This window comes from Jaculus jaculus, chromosome 1 (genome assembly GCF_020740685.1).
Source record: "Jaculus jaculus isolate mJacJac1 chromosome 1, mJacJac1.mat.Y.cur, whole genome shotgun sequence".
NCBI classification, from domain to species: domain Eukaryota; kingdom Metazoa; phylum Chordata; class Mammalia; order Rodentia; family Dipodidae; genus Jaculus; species Jaculus jaculus.
Window position 1 is genome coordinate 215,753,043 of NC_059102.1, and position 14,396 is coordinate 215,767,438.

General features: G+C 37.5%; 1 non-coding gene across 1 annotated transcript; it reads right to left on the minus strand.

Moving 5' to 3' along the window:
• Positions 1–14,037: 14,037 nt before the first annotated feature.
• On the minus strand, positions 14,038–14,161 carry LOC123457940. The gene has a single exon (XR_006635289.1). It is a non-coding gene; the product is annotated as a U6atac minor spliceosomal RNA (small nuclear RNA).
• Between the last annotated feature and the right edge of the window lie 235 nt (positions 14,162–14,396).

Consider the following 14,396-nt stretch of genomic DNA (forward strand, 5'->3'; position numbering starts at 1 on the left):
CAAACATCACGAGAAGCATTATCACGGGAGTTCAAATATCATATGTTCATGAAATCAGATAATGTTCTGAAGGTCAGAACCACCCAAAAAGCAGCAGGAGATCGAAGCAGCAGCAGGAAGAAGGGATGATAGGAAAGACAGTCTTTCTGTCGGCAGATACAGAACAACTTGTGATGAATGTCACAATTCAGATATGGAACTGCAGAAAACCATCATCATATTTCTAAAGAAAACATAACTCTGACCTTCACAAAGAGCACTGCAGACAGTCTGTGGGAGTGCTCATGGTCATTTAATCTTTCAAGAAGTTTAAATGTTTCTGGAGTTAAGTCAGTTCCCTCTTGCCAGCCTGAGAATAGCCAGTTGGAAAAACAGAAACCGGAGGCATGGAAACCTCAGGGATCTTTAGTAACAAAACTCATCACAGGTTGTACTGCAGAACTACATGTGGACTTTTAAGAGAGAAGACTGGGTTTTGTACAATTCTATGAGATAGAATGAAATCTAAAAGGAGGATAGATGCAATATGCTAGGCTTTTGTGGTTGGAGGAAAAGAATTAACCTTTTGTGAGCCAAGATGTTTCTCCTTCAAGTGGCTATCTGTAAACAGCAAGACTGCTAGGAATACAAACAAGAGCAGTAAAAGACATCCAGAAGGATTTTCTTTTATTGTCCTATTTTCCCATTATGTCCTTGAAGATATATGATGAAATTGTTCATAACTGGATTTTCATGAACATTATTTCAAAACTGGAAAATATGAAATTACTATAACAAAAAGCTTAATTACATTGAGTGTGCCACGTATAGTATCATTGTGGTCATCACAGAAGCCCTTTGGTAAGGGTGTATCATTGCTATATCACAAGTAAAAAACTGAAGTTCAGGGAAACTGAGGTAGGAAGCAGCTGAGCCAGGCTCCTGCCTTCACACAAGCCTTGTTCTCCCCTTTTCCATGCTCACCTACACAGAATGAGATTTAGATAAAGGTGTATGCCACAGGACATTCCCATAATGCGGGTACTTCTCAACCAGAATGCCACTGTAGTAGTGTGCAGAAGTTAATAGCTAATACATCAGCTTCCCTTTCCTGTGACAGATACCTGAGATATTAAACTTATAAAGAGAAAAGGGTTGTTCTGTGTCATAGTTTCAGAGGCCCCAGTCATAATAAATTGGCTTCATTTCTTTGGGGCCTGTGACAATGCAGCACAATGTGGTAGAAGTATGTCCCAGAGAAAACCCTGTCACCTCATGGTCAAGAAATGAAAGAATGAGGAAAGCTCTGATGTTCCACAATCACCTTGAAGGGTATACTGTTAATGACCAGAATATTTGCCACTAGTTCACACCTCTTAAAAGTTTCTACCACCTCTCAACAGTGCCAGGCTTGGAACTACCTACCACATGTGTGATTGAAGCCCATTTAAGATCCAAACTATATATTTTTTGCATTGTCTAATTATATACTACAAATATGGCAGAATTTTTAAGAGGAGAATTTTGTTTACATGCTTTTTCATATTTTCAGAAAGTTTTCTCTGGGTAATAAAAGTCTCTCTCTTCTCTCCTATCCTCTCCTCTCCTTCTCTTCTTTGGTGCATTCACTTTCATTGAAGCTCCAGAAATTCTTCAATGCCAGATCACACTTATCTCAAGGCTTCCCAAGGAATTTGCTGAGACTAGATGGTACTTCAGTGACCACTCTACCCATGCCAATCCCTCGTAGCCCCCACTTTACCCCACTGCAGCAGCTTTGCATGTTGATTGTCTCATAAGACAAGTGTTAATGGGCATCATTAGGACCCAGGAGTCAAGGGAGAGGATTTGAATTCATCACAACTGCTGTTTCTTCTCCTCACCCTTTGTCTCCCGGAAGACCTCTGTTAACATTGCCAGATTAAAGGAGGGGGGAAACATCCTAGAGAATAGCAGGCATGGTGTGGCTCAACTCAGCTGCCAGCCTTCCACATCCTAAGTGGCACTATGGTTTGAAGATAGTAATATGACTATGCATAATTAGCATCAGTATGGAAGTTGCCACACTGCAACCTAGCTCTTCCTCCCCCCCCCCCATGTAAATTTTGATCACATTCTCCCTCATCATCCCATCCCAGTTGTAACTCAGATACTGAAGAAATAGGTGTTTCTTTTCTTGGTCAGTATACTAAAAGTGTTATCATTTGTTAACCATAACTATAGTGACTTAAAGGTCTCCTTGGAACTATAGGACTATGAAATATTCCTCTTAAGTATCTGATTTCATAAACTATAACAGAAAAAAAGAAAAGGTGGTAGAAAAATCTCCAATCACTAAAAGCCAAAATTCCTCTAGTATTATTTGTAATATATAGAATTATATATATTTGCAACAATTTACAGTTTAAGAAGATTCCATATATATTAATAATATCAGATGTCAATTGCATAAAGATATCATAGTGAAACACATAGTTTTGAATGCTAACTTAAAAACATAACAAAAAAGCAAAGCAGGCTGGAGAGATGACTTAACAGTTAAGGAGCTTGCCTGTGAAGCCTAAGGATTCATGTTCAACTCTCCAGGTCCCATGTAAGCCAGATGCACAGTGATGCAACTACACAAGGTAACACACGTGCACAAGGGGGTGCATGTGGCTGGAGGTCCTAGCAAGAAAATTCCCCCCTCACACACACACACACACACACAATTGCATTAAAAAAAAGACAGTCTGTTTGGTTTGCCTCAAAAAATAATAAAAATAATAAAAAATAAAGTAAAGCAATGAGGAAAATAAAAATGAGAAGCTAAACATTGATGGTAATATGGAAAAATCTGAACTCACACACTGTTGAATACAGAATAGGGACACCAGTGAGGAAAATTAAGTGGCAATCTACTTAAAAGCAGAATATATCTTTCCTTTGTTAGGATCTAATTAGTCCATTCCTAGGTATTCATTGCAAAGAAATGAACAAAAGGGCCACAAAGGTTTATACATGAATGTTCACAGTGATATCATTTAAAATAGATAAAAACTATAAACAAACAAATTACATATCAACCAGTCCTTATAAACAAGTGGTGATATGGCCATATAATAGAACACTGCTGAGCAAAAAAGAAAAGGGCTATTGGATGATAATTGTAGTAGACTAATACTTGCCACCACATGAATGAGTCTTTTTTTTTTCTTTTTGGTTTTTGAAGTAGGGCCTCACTCTAGCCCAGGCTGATCTGGAATTCACTATGTAGTCTAAGGGTGGCCTCAAACTCAAGGCAATCCTACTTCTGCCTTCTGAGTGCTGGGATTAAAGGTATGCCCCACCACGTCCAGCTCTGAATGAATCTTAAAATCATTAAATCTGTTCACCTTCTCAATGCTGTAACCAAATGCCTGATGAGAAGCAACTTAAGTGAGGAGAAATTCATTTTGTCAGGTAGTTTGGGAAAGTAGAAGAGGCTCATGGACTCATGAATGTGGCAGGGACAGGGTCTTGAAACTGGTTACATCATGTTGGTTGTCAGAAACAGAGATGAATACTGGTGTTCATCAGGCTCTGTCTTTTTCCCCTTTTGTTCAATATGGGTCCCCAGCCAATGGAATACTGCTACAAATGTCAGGGTGGGTCTTTTCTCCTCTCTGGAAACACCTTCCAGACACTCACAAAAAATATGTCTCCTAGGTGATTCTAAATCCAGTTGAGTTGACAGGGAAAATTAATCATTGTAATGACAATGTTGAATGACAGAAACCAGGTACAAAACTGCCAACACTATATGGTACTCCATGGAAAAAATTCCAGAAAGTGCAAACCAAGTCAACTGTGACAAGAAGCAGGCCAGTGTTGCTTAAAACTAGGGAAAGAGGAGAGACTTTCAAAGGGATAGAAAAAAATCTTCCAGGACAATGAAACTATCCTGTATCTTAACTGTGACTGTGATCTCATGGGCATGCACTAATGTTACAAGAGAGTTAATTGTATACTTAAAGACATTGAATTGTACCCTTTAGTTGGATGCCTTGTACTCTGTTAACAATACCTCAGTAACATGGATAGTTCAGCTAATAAATTAGAAGTGAGTATTTACATTTGGTCACCCCCCTTTTTATTACAAAAGGATTACCCACAGAATCTTTCCATATCTGGTACAGTTTTTAAATATGGTTTTCTTTGTATGAGACAAGCAAAAGAGTTCAGTAATCTTTCCCACCAAGGTTCCTAATATATAGAAGCCCAAAGTCAAACCTCTGTCAGAGTGTGCCTTGACATTTGGCATAGCACTTGATGTTACATTTCTATCAACAATGCCTTTGTCTTGGCATCCATCAACGATTAGCATCCTTTCTGACTTCAACTGTAAGCACTTAACCACAGCCTTAGAAAGTGTATGGTTTAGTATCAAAGGTGCTCATAAGCAAACACTATTTTATCCTTGCTAGGTACTGTTTTCCTTTCTAAAGCTGTCTAACAACTTTCTAGATCAACTCTGGCCATAGAATGCTTTTATTTCCCAAACACTCTCCCCCATCCCTGAAGGACAGACTCTGGAAAATACTCCTTCCAAATTCAGGGAAGATGTAGCCATCTACAGATACACAGAACCAGAATGGGATCTGCCTCAGAAACACAGAGCAGAATCAGTGAACAAGATATTCTGTGCTTAAGGTCTGCAAACCTGAATGTTATTTTCAGAGTAGCAGATTGATACCTAAGAAAACAATGCATGGACATCCCAAGAATATGACCCTTCATCCTGGAGTTCAGAAATATATAACCCAACTAGTATGGCAATGAGTAGGATTAAAATGCTTTTGCTTTGCAACATGAATGTTACAAAGTTTTCAATAAGAAAAATAAATAAATGGAGTCTAGTTAGAGAACTCAAGAGTGGACATAGTTACCTACAAGTATGTGGCCCCATTATTGAAACTCATTCCTCCATCATAAGTATCTTACCAGATATTCTCATTATTTTCTCATGGACAGCATGGAAAGATTCTGAGACTTGGATGTCATTGTTGGGGAGATCAATGTCACCCTCCATCAACCTGTCTACTTTTCATCCATCTACTGGGTACTACCCTTCCCTGGTGTTTTATTATATAAACATAAACTTAGAGAGAAGCATAAGAACCAGAAGAAAATGGATTAGTGTCTGATGCTTGCTACTTAAGGATCAGTGACATTCACATATATCTGATGGACTAGTATAACACTGAATATGGCTTAAGATAACAGAACAATAGGCACATTGATGGCACATAATGATGGGGAAGGAGTATCTAGAAGGTTTGTGGGAAATAGCACAACAGTGCCTAGAAAATGTAGAAAATTACCAGTCCTGGGAGAGTTGTGAAATTATTACTGGCACACCATTGCCCCAGCCACTTTAGCATAATGAAAGTATTAGAAAGTGACAGCTTCACACAAGAATAGAAAAGATGTGTCCAAAGAGCTGTGATTCCAAGAGATCTGTCACAAAGGCTTGTTGCTTAGGGAGCTTTACTGTTGGATAATGTTAGCTGAGTATGAGCAAGAGGAAGTATAAGAATAAAATGTCTACTCATTTCCTTGTCCATCACAGGAAGGCACAGATGCTTCTATGACCTAAGAGACATAACTGTACCTAGTCCAGTCTCACAGGACCACAAGCAGTGACAAATCAGCTCAGAGGCTTCATCTTCCCACATCTCCTGTGATAAGGCCATCACCTATGTGCCAATATAGAACAGAAGCAGGTGAGACCACAGCACTTGTAATGGCTGCCTTCATGTCAAAAGGAAGAGCCTGAGACAGATCCATACTGGTGTGCTGAGAAGTAGATCCTGAGGAATAGAGACTCAGGCCCTCTGTGCAAGCAACACTAGACTTCATAGAGCTTGTCCTCCCCCAGATCACCCAATTACATAGGCCTGGAGATTTCTCTGCCCCACTGGCTGCAGCAGCATGTGAATGCCAACAGGAAAAGAAGGGAAGCAAGGGGACCCAGCACAGGAGATAAACAGTCATTTCTGTGCTAACCATCAACATGAACTTTTCTAAGCAAAAATTCAAACTTAAAAATTAATTTTCAGGCTTGAGAGATGGCTTAAAGCACTTGCCAGTGAAACCTAAGGACCAATGTTCTACTGTCCAGATCCATGTTAGCCAGATGCACAAAGGTGAGGCAAATGCAGGATCACACATGCCCACTAGGTAGTGCAAGCATCTGGAATTCAATTGCAGTGATTGAGGCTCTAGTATGCTCCCTCTCTCTCCTTCCCTCCATCCCCCCCCCCACCTCTCTCTCTCAAAAAATTAACTTTCATCATTGCATCCTTGAAGTCTATGATTTTATTGGCAAAGTACATAGGTTCAATTGGCCAAGTTGTGGATGAGGAGGGGATGGAAGGGAAAAATGCATGTCCCTTCCAGTTTGAAAAGGAATGTCTGCTTTGTACATATTATTTTTACTTATCATGCTTGCTTAGTTCTAAGCTTTGTGCTCAGGAACCACAAGGTAGATTTACATAAAGCAAAAAGGAAATTAGATTTTATTAATCAGTGCACTTAACACACAACCAAAATTACATATCCCAAAGCTGTACTGTTTTATCACTTGTAGCTAGCATTGTATGTGCATATCACTTCTGAGATGATATTTATGTAATGTTCCCTTTCCTATGAAAAAAATTCAACTTCTGGTTTCCATGAAAATTGAAAATTATACAGTAAGCCAAACAAAGCAGAGAAAACTAGTATAGGCCCATTGCTTAATTTTAAAATAATAACAATAATAAATACTAAAATTCATTACAGGAAAATATTCTTCCATTGAAACAGAAGATGAATTGATTGAAACTTTGTCATAATGTCTCTAAAATGTCTGAATTTCAAGTAACTATGGTTTAAGGCCATGCATTATTGCTTTGCTCAAACCAAACTTCAGTGCAACATTTAAATCAGAAATAATTAAAAGAAAAATTTCTTCTTTCTCACTAGAGCTATTCATTTCTTAGGAAAGAAAGTTTTTTCTGTTTTCTTCTCCAAAATATAGTACTCAAGGTTACTATACAGATAAGTAGTACACACTCTAGTCAGAAGGGTACTGATAACATGGCTTCTATGCTGTCTTCATGAAACAAGCCAAGGACAAGCTGCTGTGAAACTATCATCATTTTCTCCAAGGAGGATCATAGATGGACAGCCTAGATGTAAATGTGACCATTTATAAGTGAGTTCTCTCTATAATCTGAGGCCTCTGAGCGGCACAGTGGGACTAAAGTAGGACTTCGTCTCTAGGGATATCATAGGAAAGCCCAGAGGTTAGTAATTACTGGTAGTGGCGGTGGTTATGAGTCAAGCATGGCTATATGTCAGATTCTTCCAGAATGTAACAACAATTGAGCAAATTATGGATAGAACTCACATCCCTGGTACTTAATAAATACAGACATTTGGAGGGATGTGGAGGAAAGCCTAAGACAGAATTGGCTCTTTCCTGTTTGGAAAATAATTTCTTACATTAACTTAAGAGAAACTCAAAACACTATACTGCAGATAGATTTATACAAGTTATATGACAACCATATTTTCAGAATATTCTGAATGAGCCAGACCATCACTGGCAGGGAATTTCCAGAACATACATCATCTGTAAACCATGTGAAATAAACCTATAGAAAAAAGGTTAAGACAGAAGTCTGAACTTCAGAGTTACATTTAACTGGATTTAAATCTAGGCTCAGCCACTTATTTACTGGGCTTGCACAGAGGAGCTCTGAACTTTTTGTGTTTTAGTTTCCTCATAAATAAAATGTGAATGTTAAGGATACATTCCTCCTGGAGTTATAGAAAGTAGTAAGTGAGTTAATGCACATCTGCAGAGCTTAGAGACATAACTGGAATGTGATAAGCATGCAGTAAGCTTCAACATTTGTAGGTTCAATTAAAGTTTACTGAGTTTGGACTACACATCAGAAACTGTGCTGAACACTGAAAATTCAAAACTCAAAAAAGGAAAAAGGAGTTTCTCGGAAACCATCATTGTAGCACTGTGACCTGTGATTTATATGTACGATTTCAACTCAGATTAACCAGAAACTTTATTAGTAAGATATTACGTGCTCTATTTGAGAATGAAAAATGAGGGACAAAGAGAGTTTAAGCATGTTTGCTAAAGTCTCTGAGAACATAAATGGTAAAGCAGGTATTCCAAGTCAGGACTAAGCTACACTTGCCAGAAATAAGACAGAGCCCCTGCCCTTGAAGAATGAGTATCTAGGCTGAAAGAGCTACATGTAAATGACTAAATATCATGAAGTATGAAGTTTAAGGACAGCTATACACTAACTAGAAATATTTGCCTAGAGGTTATCTAAATTCTTTGGGTGTTATTAAGTTATATTTGAGGGATAAGACTTTAGCAAATAAATGTGTTAAAGGGTAAAAAAGAAGGAAAGTAAGATACAGATTCAAGCGGAGACACACACACACACACTACCACCACCAGAGGTAATAGAGAATGAGCAAAGAAAATAACCAAGAATGCTATCTCTATGACAGGAACCTTAGTTGAGAGAAAAATTCTCTTTCCACAATGAATGTTGCTTCTTGAGGTGAAATCAGGGAATCATTGCAACTGATCACATCAGCAGTTTCTAATGGTAAGCACTAGCCTTTTGTGGCTACTGCCTCTTGCTAGCAGACCAGATACGGTCTGTTGCACACCTGAGCTTTGCTGAATCTTCAGTCTTTTCACTGCTCTTCTGTTCACTGGCATCCACTGTAACTTACTCCACTTGAATTGTGTGAACTGTTCCCCAAGAGCATTTACAGCCTATTTCATCAGTTCCAGCTGCTTAGTAACTTACATTTATTTCAAGATGTTTTGCTCTCCCTGAAGTTCATACAAAATGAATCCTTCTGCCTAAGTTAAATTCATCTTTGTTACTAGGCTGCTTTCTTCACAGAATTTTAGAACCATTATGACTCTAGTGCCCCTTTCTCTGAATATTAAGTCTGTCAGACACACACTATTTTTGTTCATCTACAAAGTCTAATCCAATGCTTAATGTGTAAACATCTGTTACATAAATGAGAGAATGAATGGTAGCCCAGAGGCCCTTGTCAGACATTAGACAACCTCCAATAGCAAATACACCCAACCCATCCACTGTTTTCTTTCAATAACTTTAACAAGAAAACCATAGAATACTCTCAGTCCTCAGCCCTCTTCTACCACTCCAACCTTTGTCCCAATTCCCACATCCTCTTTCTTTACCTTCAATCCACATAAGATAGGTTTTTGTTTTTTTGTTGGTTTTTTTTTGTTGTTGTTGTTATTACCTGCACAGCTTTGCTAGGCAAAGCCAAATTTTTCTTCACTGCCAAGAAAGACGAAATATTGTTTCTATGATACATAAAATATACAAGTCCATTCTCCTATCTGCATTGTAATTTTTTCAGAATTTCCTTTAAGTTTTTGAATCTCTAGTATTCAGTTTATACTTACACTGTCCTCATTAAAGCATATCTTGGCTTACCTAAATCTGGAAGTAAGTTTATTAGAAAAATCACATAATCAGATAAGACTCCGAAGCTGCTAGATTGACAGTGACTACTTGGTGGTTCATTTCAGACAATGCTACCCAAAATATTACTAGTAACAAAAATGTATAGATATTACTACTATTAGTCTTCATATGCAGGGAATTTTATAGAAACCAGCATATTTCTGACCTTGTGTGTTCAGGGAATACAATATAACATAGCATGTTCCAGGACTAGATTTTCTATGATTGAGAATTTAACATTATATCATTTATCACAGAGTTTCCTGAACTTCTTCTAATCATGACCTCATTTCACCCCAGAAATTTTTACATAACTCTGGATATATTGGGTATAAAATATGTATGCAGATTAAACATTTACTGATAATAAATCATAAGTAAATTTATTTTAAAGCAATTCTTGAGAAACATGTAATTTTACCATTTATTAAAGACAAAATCAAATTTTCATACTACTGAGATGAATATGCTTATTTATTTTTACAGAAAGAATGAAATCTTGGATTAATATTTATGTTGCAGGATATAGTGCATCTTCTATGTGTTTTAGAATTGACTTATATTTTCTTTCTGATACATGAATGTGATACTTACATACTGAGAAAGTATGGTAGGAAACAAATGTATTTGTTTTCTACAATTAAGCCACTACATTTATATAGAAGCAGAAAATATTACATAGTGAGAGATATAAATATATAGATTATAGAGAGAGAGATTATATGTGTGTGTGTGTATATACATATTATATATATATATATATACTTATATATATATATATATATATATATATGGTGATTTGATATAGGTGTTATCCATAAACGCATGAGTTCTGAATGCTTAATTTCCATCTAATGGAAAATTGGGAGGTTGAGGCTTGCTAAAGGAGGTGTGTTGTTGGGGGTAGGCTTATGCTATATCCAGCTCCCCCCTTGCCAGTGTCTAGGTCACTCTCCTGCTGCTATTTTCCACCTGCTGTGGCGGAGGTGATGTCCAGCCTCTGCTCATGCCATGCTTTCCCCTACCATCATGAGCTTCCCCTCAAGACTGTAAACCCAATAAAAAGCTTTCCTTCCATTAGCTATTATTGGTTGGGTGCTTTATCCCAGCAATAATGAGTTAATTACAACAGAAAAAGACAATAAATAAACACCATATTTTGTAACCTATAATAGTCTCAAATCTGAGTATAGGTTTTGCAGCAGCATTCATTGACATTGTGTGGCATAACAACATGGCACATGTGTGTTCAAAACCAAGGTTGCAGTGAAGTTTTCTCATGCAGCACTTGCCAGAAACACCTCAGAACCATTATACATTTGATTTTGAATTAATTTTTGGTTATTATGCATTAAGGAACATTTTACTGTTGCCAAATTTTTCACAACTTCCATATTCAGTTTTATAAGTCATATATCCATAATCTAAAAAGCTGGGCATTATCATACAGGGTTCAAAATCTATAGATGTTACTGCATGCTCAGAGGGTAGAGTTCCCAAGATACATGTGATACCAGCATTTCTTCTGATCCTTGCTGTTCTGGAAGAATTCCAAAGTCCAAATCATCTCCTCTGGAACAGGTAGCTTCTTCTCTGCCAGAAAAGATCTTAACCCTAAACCACACTGGGCCACTGTTTGCCAAAGTCAGAGGTGAAGTGTGAGGCTAATGATGAGTATGGAGCTAAGCCCCTGTGAGCACATGACAGAATGGAAAATAGTGATGTTTAATTTTCCACAACAGCCGCAATGTATTTTTAAAGGATCTATCTAGCTGGCTCTGGCCTGTAGGGCATCAATAAAACTTACCCTCATTTATGATCCTTTTATGTTTGTGGAAAGAATGTTCATGAAGTATTTACTTTATGAAAGACTCCTGATATGTAGTAAAGTTGAAAATCTTGAAATTAGGGAAATTTTAAGGGTTATTAAAGTAAATGGAAGGTTGAAAGAAAATAGAAGGTTGAAAGAGTGTTTTATAGCTCTTTTTCATTGTTTGTCATTGTTCTTGAGGCATAGTATTGTTATAAAGCCCAGACTGGCAACAAACATGATCCTCTTCCCTCAGCTTGCTAAGTGCTGGGCTTACAGACTGCATTGCCATATTTCTTAATTATTTGATTCTGCCTAAATCCATACATCCCCAAAATTGTAAAATGTAAGCTGAATATCTGGTTAAAAAGTATCATTTATTCTCAAGATATTCTAACTTGGAATAAAAAGAGAGTCACAATCAAAATTGGAAGATTACAATACTGATTCTATACCTCAATTTTTATGGAATTCTATCTCTCCTTGAACCCCAGTTCTTTACTTTTCTGGAAAATCTCAATGCCTTTTTGCATGGGCTAGCTCCTACAAGGTCTATACCAACAGTAGTTTATGCCAATGAACCTAGATGAAATGTGAATTCTTCGACATTCTCCAGAGAAATGGAACCTTCAGATGATAGATGATAGATAGATAGATGATAGATAGATAGATAGATAGATAGATAGATAGATAGATAGATAGATAGATAGATATTGTAAGATATTGGCTCATGTATCTGTGAAAGCTAAGAAGTCTCGTGATCATCCATCAGCAAGCTGGAATCCCAGGAAAGTTAAGACCATAGCTCAAAGACCTGAACAATGAAAAGCCAATGGTGTTTACTCCATACCTGATTGGAAGGCCTAAAAATCAGGAGTATAAAGGCAAGAGAACAATGTACTAGTTAAGCAGTAAAACAGAGTACATTCAACCTTCTTCCAACTTCTCTTTCTACTTATCCCCTCAATGAATTGAATGATTTTTCACTTTCCTGGGTCCACCAATCCAAATGCTAATCTCTTCCATAAACATAACTCACAAATATACCCAGCAATCATTTAACCAGCTACCTAGGCATCCAGTACCTATTTAAAGTGGACCCATAAGGTTAATTTTCACAAAGCCAAAATCATTAATGCCCAGAGAAGTTTCCATATGCATACTAAAAATCCCCATTTTTAAAATATATTTATTTATTTATTTACTTATTTGAAAGAGAGAGAGGCAGATAGAGAATGGCATGCCAGAGCCTCCAGCCACTGCAAACGAACTCCAGACACACGCACCACATTGTACAGCTGGCTTACATGGGTACTGGGGAATTGGACCTGGGTCCTTAAGCTTCACAGGCAAGTGCCTTAACTACTAAGCCATCTCTCCAGCCCTTAAAGCTACTCTGAACAATTCCTATGAAAATGGAAACAAGGCTAAGCCAAGTCAGTTCTGGGTAAGCTCACCCAGATGCCAGGATAGCACTGCTAGTGTTCAGCTGCTTATATCCTAAGGCCACTAATCTCCAACAGTTGTTCATGCTGTTTTTGAGGGTGCTGTTGGAAAAGAAGTTGCCCTTTGAAGCCACTAGTTTCTGGTACTATTATAGCTAGCAGAAGGCATACTTCACTTCCAATTTTCATGGGATTAGTTTTTCTCATTCACGACTAATCTGAAATGACAACTACCTACTACACATAGAATAACCTCTCCTCTTTTAAACCAGTCCTTGGACTTGCCACAGACTTTGAGCTTTATTTTCTCTCTTGCTTTAGGCTTGGTATATTCAGAAAGAGTTACTCATATAAATACCATAATATCCACTTAGCATCTGGTGAAATCAAAAGTCCTCCACACATGTCTAAATGACATTCAATTACAGAGCATGCCTGCTACAAACATGTATTTTTCTTTTTTGTTTGGGTCTAAGACTTTATCATAACACAGAGAGTGAGGAGGGGAATAGACAGAGATAGAAGAGAGGGAGAGAAAGGAGATGCATGCACCAGAGAGAGAGAAAAAAAAAAAAAGAAAAGAGGGGGTTGTATGCACCTGAGAATCTGGCAAGAGAGAAATAGGAGACAGAGAGAAAGGAACTCTGTGAATACGAGAGAGAAGAAAAGTGGGGGTTGTGAGTTGGAGAGATGACTCAACAGTCAAAGGCACTTGCTTCCAATGATGAAGGCCTGGATTTGATTTCCCAGTACCCACATAAAGTCAGATGCACAGAGTGTCACATGCATCTAGAGTTCATTTACACTGGCAGGAGGCCCTGGCACACCCATACCTTCTCTCTCTTTCTCTGTCTCATAAACAAATTACTAAATATATTTTAGAAATTTTTTAGAAATATGGGGTTGTACATACCTTAGGGGCAGGAGATAATGGGGAAAAAAAGAAGGGGGAAGGAGACAAGAAAAAGAAATAGAAGAGAGAAAGAAGGGGAGTATGTAGACCACAAAGAGAGTAAAAAAAGAAGAGGAGGTGGTATGCATCTGACAAAAACTTTTTTTTCATTGACAATATCTGTTTCAAAGCTAGATATGCATAGAAGACTATGAGAAGTGGTCTTCTATTTATTCATGCCAACTAGTAGAGGAACATTCAAGCTCAATCTTGAGTTATGCAAAAAGCATAGGCAAACATCTCTATTTGATTTATCAGTTATTTCTTTTCTTTCTTTTCTTTGTGTGCTCTACAACATCACCACAATCTTCTCTAAGGAAACTGCAGTGCTTTAACAGTATTTATTTTGTCAGATGCAAGGACATCTTCTATTCGTGTCAAGGGAGTGCTCACCTTCTCTCCTTTCATACAACACACCAGAACCTTATTTGAATAAATTCAAATATGTATGCTAATCCCAGAGGACCCCATCAAGATCATAAAGGAAAATGGTGAAAGAAGTAAATCAATAACAAAAAAAATCTAAGTTGAATTTGACAGGTCACAAACAATTTTTCAGTAGCAATTTTTTTTTCATTTGAGGGATCCACTTGAAAAGTAGCAAGATAAAGACATTATATCAAGGGTCCTGAATATTCAGGTTGCTATGG